General features: G+C 35.1%; 1 pseudogene; it reads right to left on the reverse strand.

The window, feature by feature from the left end:
• Positions 1-1,115: 1,115 nt before the first annotated feature.
• LOC111172058 (prefoldin subunit 2 pseudogene) lies at positions 1,116-1,757 on the reverse strand (annotated as a pseudogene).
• Between the last annotated feature and the right edge of the window lie 3,005 nt (positions 1,758-4,762).

Below are 4,762 nucleotides of genomic sequence, written 5' to 3' on the forward strand. Positions count from 1 at the left end.
CACTCACCATGTGACATGCTGATTTCCACACTCTTAAAAGATGATGGCTAACTAGAATCCTCTAAAATGCCTTTGCTGCTGCTGCCTTTGCCTCTGTTTCCAAAAATGGTCCTCATTCTCAGGGTTATAGGTAAAACACACCCAAGACATTACTGTGGTGTAGTCAAGGATAAACCCAGCATAAGCCTGTGATTCTAAGCCCAGTAAAGCCATGGGAACACCTTTAACCCGGACAATAATTATTTGAGACTCTCTGGAGTAAGAAACTTGTAAATATTAGCAGTATAGAGAGAACACTGTCTCCCTTAAGTATATCCGTTAACTACCGCAAAAAATTCAAAACACAATAACAACAACAAAATCCCCCAAAACCCTGGGTACAGGAGGAGGAAACTCAACACTCAAACAGAAGCCCACAGTTTGACCCAATTGGAAACCAAAATTTTCTAAAATAATGCCTACAACAAAAAGATAAAAGGGCACTGGTTGGCATTTGTGCCTCTACAACATAGTTTTTTTTGGCTGCGTTGGGTCTTCGTTGCTGCGCACGGGCTTTCTCTAGTTGCGGCGAGCAGGGCTACTCTTTGTTGAGCTGCACAGGTTTCTCATTGCTGTGGCTTCTCGTTGCGGAGCATGGGCTCTAGGTGCACGGGCTTCAGTAGTTGTGGCTCGTGAGCTTAGTTGTTCTGCGGCATGTGGGATCTTCCTGGACCAGGGCTCGAACCCGTGTCCCCTGCTTTGGCAGGCAGATTCTTGACCACTGCACCACCAGGGAAGCCCTACAACATAGGTTTTGAATTAACTTTAACATATGCCGAAATGCACCAATTGACAAAAGTTAATTTCTTAATTATGGGCCTCAAATTACAGTTTTTCCTGGAGATATGACTAAATTTAAGTGAGATGTCAACTAATTAACTAACATTCACAAACACTCTGTCCCCAGACAGTAGAATAAATATGTAAGGAACAAATACTAAGACAGACACAATATTCTGGGCCATAATCCATGTCTCAATAATTGTTAAAATATTCACATCATAAAAAGTATGTTGTGTGAGCCTAGTGGAATTAAATTAGAAGTAAATATAAAGAAAATCTAGAAACTGTCAACATATTTGGAAATTTTTTTTTTCTGACCAAAAAATTTAATTAACCAAAAAATTACAATGGTAGAGAAAATAATAACAATATAGAGAAATTATAAGAAGTGGGAGTCAGGGTAGAAAAAATGCAAAGGCCTTGCTCTCTAGGAGACCAGTACTGCAGCTGGGCTGGCCTCAGCCCCAGCCCCTTCTGAGTTTTCTTTGGCTGCTGGCGTCTTGTCTTCCCCCATGAGACGAATGTTGTGCTTTTCCCGGAATTCATTTATTTCTTTCCCCTTTGCCAGAAACCGCTGTGTCAGTGTCTCAATAATCTTCTGTATCTGCTCCTGGTTGTTCTCCAGGGCAGGCAGCACCTCTTTGACAGTTCGCTCTATCAGCACCCTCCAACCATGCGGTAGCACTTGCAGGTTTCATCTACCTCCTTCAGAGTATCAATCACTAGACAGTGCTCATTCAACTCTGTCTCCAACTCAGCTGCTTTGGAGGCCAGGCCCCCGCTGTTCCTGCCGAAGGCGATGGAAGCCAGCAATTACTTGCTCTGCTGACGTGAACCCCCTTCCCGGAGTTGCTCCGGCTGCTCTTGCCAGTGCGACCACTGCTCTCTGCCATCTTCATTGCTTGCTGGGCTTCCAGTCTGCCCATATTTGGAAATTTAAGTACATAATTCTGAAAAACCCACCAGCAAAGAAAGAAACAACAGAAATTTTAAAGTATTTTAAGCTGAATGAAACAAAAAAAATTTGTGCAACGCAGCTAAAGACTGCTTATGTAGGAATTTATACCACTAAATATTTAGATTAAAATATAAATCTCAAGACAATAATATAAACTTGATCTTAAGAAATTAGAGAAAGAAAAATGCATTAGGCCGGAAAGTAATCATAAGACAGGAAACAATAAAGATCAGAGTGGATATCAATGAAACAGAAAACAAAAACAACAGAAAAAACTGAAGAAACAAAAATCCATTTCTTTGGAAAGATCATTGAATGTATAAACATTTGCTACAACTGATGAAAAGAAAAGCTAAATAAGACAGAATTACCCATACCATAAGAGAGAGGGCATCACTATGGATTCTGCAATTTTTAAAAGGAAAATAAGGGGGGAAGTTATGAACTATTTTATATAAATAAATTTGAAAATTTGTATGAAATGAACAAAGGTTTTGAAGGATAGAAACTATCAAATCTCACTCAGGAGGAAACAGCCTGAAAACCCCAAATAAATGAGAGAAAATGAATAAGTAGTTAAAAAGCTTTATGCAAAAGAAACTCTAGGTCTAGGTGCCTTAAATGGTAAGTTCTACTAAAGATTTAAGGAAGTAATAGCTCCAATACTATACATACAGACAATAGAAGTGGAGGGGACATGTCCCAGCTCATTTTTTGAGGCCAGCATAAATTCTACAAGACACAAAAATATAGATCATTAGCTGTTATCAACATATACACAAAAATTCTTAATAAAATTTTATCCAATTGAATCCAATGATGTATATAAAAGATAAAACATCATGATCAAGTGGATTTTATGCAAAGAATGCAAGGTTGGTTTGATACTAAAAACTCAATCAGTATAATCGTATTAACAGGTTAGAAAAAAATATAGGTTAGATAAACCAAGCTATATTTGTGAATAAAAGTCTAAGTCATTAGGAATAGAATATAACTTCCCCAATATAATGAAGAGCTTTAAGAAAAGCAATAGCTAACACCATATTTAATGGGTAAAAACTGGTTGTTTACCTTTAACATGGAGACAATGGCAAAGATATCCTTTCTCCTCACTTCTTTTTACTCTTTTGCTGGAATTCCTAACTATTGTAGTAAAGTAAGGAAAAGAAATATAAGACATACAGATTGGAAAGAAAGAGGTAAAACTTTTTTATTTGTGGAATATCTAATTATGTAGAAAATGCAAAGAAAGCTATGAAAAACCTACTAGAACTAATTTATGAGTGTAGTGAGGTTCCAAGATATGTAAACGTATGAAAATCTCTCCAAGATATGTAAATTTATGAAAAGGAATGAGAATGTTCATTGCAGAATTATTCACAATAACCAAGATGTGGCAACAACCCAGTGTCCATGATGGGACAAAAAAATGTGGTATACACATACAATGGAATATTATTCAGTCAGAAAAAGGAGATCCTATCACTTGAAACAGTATAGATGGATCTGAAAGACATTATGCTACATTGAATAAGTCAGTCAAAGATGAACAAATATTGCATGGTACCATTTATGTGAGATATCTAAAATAGTCAAATTATAGAAGCAGAAAATAGAATGGTGGTTGCCACGGGATGGGAGGAGAGGGGGAAATGGGGAGTTGTTGTTCAATAGATATTAATTTATAGTTATACAAGATGAATAAGCTCTAGAAATCTGCTGTGCAACATAGTACTTGTAGTTAACAATCAATATGGTGCACTTAAAAATTTAAGAGAGTAGATCTAATGTTAAGTACTCTTACCACAAAAAACCAAAAAGCACCCCCTGCACCAAAGGGACACAAGGAAACTTTTGGAAGTGATGGATGTTTATTACCTTGATTGTGGTGATATCACAGTTGTATGCATGCATATTTCTGAAATCATCAAATTATATACATTAAATATGTGCAGTTTTAGAAATATCAATTATACTTCAATAAACCTGTAAAAAAAACCTAAAAAAATCTATGTGTTTCTATATACTAGCATTGAAAAATTGGAAACTGAAATTAAAATAAATACTATTTGCAAAAGCATCAAATAGAGATAAATATGAAAAACATATGAAACACCGAGAACTACAAAACATTGCTGAGAGGTATTAGAGAAGACCTAAGTAGAGGAATATATCATATTAATGTATTGGAAAATTCAATCTTATAAGATACCAATTCTTCCTGAATATTTCTAAAGTTTTCAGCAATCCTATTTAAGATTCCAGTGGTCTTCACTACAGAAACTGACAAGCAGATTCTAAAACTTACATAGAAATGCAAATATAATACAGTAGCTAAAATGATTTTGAAAAAGAATACCAAAGTTACTCGTCACACTATCTGATTTCAACACTTATGAAAAATCTGCATTAGTCATGACAGCTTTGTATTGATATAAAAATGGACATATAGACCACACATATATGATCAATTGTTTTTTGACAAAGGTATCAAGGCAACTGAGTGGGAAACAAAAAGATAAACTTACAACAAATGATGTTAGATAGCCATAGAAAAACAGATAAAAGCCCAACCCTTACTTCACACTATATCAAAAATTAACTCAGAATGAATAATAGATCTAATTGTGATAGATAAACCCTTCAGAAGAAAGAGGAGAAAATTTTAGTGAGCCTGGATTTGACAAATATCTGTACAAAAAGACACACAAAGTACCAAAAGAAAAATTGTCAACTTGGATTTCATCAAAAATATAAAAAATGCTCTTCAATAATCACTGTTACAAAAAAGAAAAGGCAAGTTACTGACTGGAAGAAGATATTTGCAAACACTTATCTGACAAAGGACTTCTTTCTAAAATGTACAATATTATCGTACAGCAAACTTACAACTCAATAAAAATAATACATACAACCCAATTAATAATGGAAAAAAGTTTTGAACAAACACTTCAACAAAGAATATGTATGGATGTAAAT

This window comes from Delphinapterus leucas, chromosome 8, assembly GCF_059928025.1.
Source record: "Delphinapterus leucas isolate spDelLeu-1000000601 "Yukka" chromosome 8, BTC_Dleu_Yukka2, whole genome shotgun sequence".
Taxonomy (NCBI): domain Eukaryota; kingdom Metazoa; phylum Chordata; class Mammalia; order Artiodactyla; family Monodontidae; genus Delphinapterus; species Delphinapterus leucas.